This window comes from Galeopterus variegatus, unplaced genomic scaffold, assembly GCF_000696425.1.
Source record: "Galeopterus variegatus unplaced genomic scaffold, G_variegatus-3.0.2 Scaffold14076, whole genome shotgun sequence".
In the NCBI taxonomy this organism is placed as follows: domain Eukaryota; kingdom Metazoa; phylum Chordata; class Mammalia; order Dermoptera; family Cynocephalidae; genus Galeopterus; species Galeopterus variegatus.
In genome coordinates, this window is record NW_007740187.1 from 14,661 (window position 1) to 15,775 (window position 1,115).

Below are 1,115 nucleotides of genomic sequence, written 5' to 3' on the forward strand. Positions count from 1 at the left end.
AATATGGACATTTAATTCAGTGAAAATATTAGGCATTATTGTGAGCTAACCATCATGAAGGTCATCTAGGCATATATTTTGTTAGGTTTCTTACATAGTTTAACTCTCTTAATGCAGCCACAGTATTATTTGATAAGTCTTCACACCATGTTACACAAGAAAAAAATGAGACTCAATGAGGTTAAGTAACACATCAAGTCTTTTAGATTTTGCCTCCTCTACTCTTCCTATTTCACAATACGCCTTGCTAGCATGATGCAAAAATATAAAAATACAGAACTGATGGCTGTCCATATTGTGAAGATTCTCTTGAGTCTTCTCCCCTTATTTTTTTGGTGTGGGGGCTTTTTCTTTCTTTCAGCTCTTCCTTGACCTCTACTTCCCAAATTACTCACTCTCCTGATTCCTCTTGTGTCAGGCACAAGCCATCTGCTAATCTCTTTCCCACAGATGTATGAATATCATGAAAAGTGGGATGCAGTGGGCTCAGGAAATGCACAATGAATTGTTGCATTTCAAAGAAATTGACACATGGGTAAGAAAGATGTTTGGAGGAAAAATAAGCAACCCAATCATGGAAGTGACTTGATACTCTATTTGGACATAAGAGTAGTTCCTTAAATTGCTGCTATAGGGATTTCCCCATTATTCTCCCATAGTGTTAACATATATTAACTTGAAAAATGGCTCCATGGAAAATTAAGTTTAGGAAATGTTGACTTATTTTACTTATCCCCAAAATATTGTCCTGTGCCTGCAGAATGTCAGACAGTTTTGAGGGCTGGATATACAATGTTGAACAATGCAGACAAGGTCATGTTTGCTTGGAACTTAAATTACCATGAGGAATAGATGGATAATAAAAAAGTAAAGAAATAAATGAACAATATAATTTTGTTAGTAATAGATGTGTTGAAGAGAATAGTTTTAAGTGGGTGATGCAGAAGACAAAAACTGGGTGTGGATTTGTGCAGTTGTTTGAAGCATAGCTAGAATTTTAAGTAAGCCCAAGTTAAATAACCATGTGTTTTCCATTTTAAAAAATATAAGTAAGTTACATAATAAATGCATTTGCAATGGACATGATATCTTCCCCAGTATGTAAAGATGGCTTC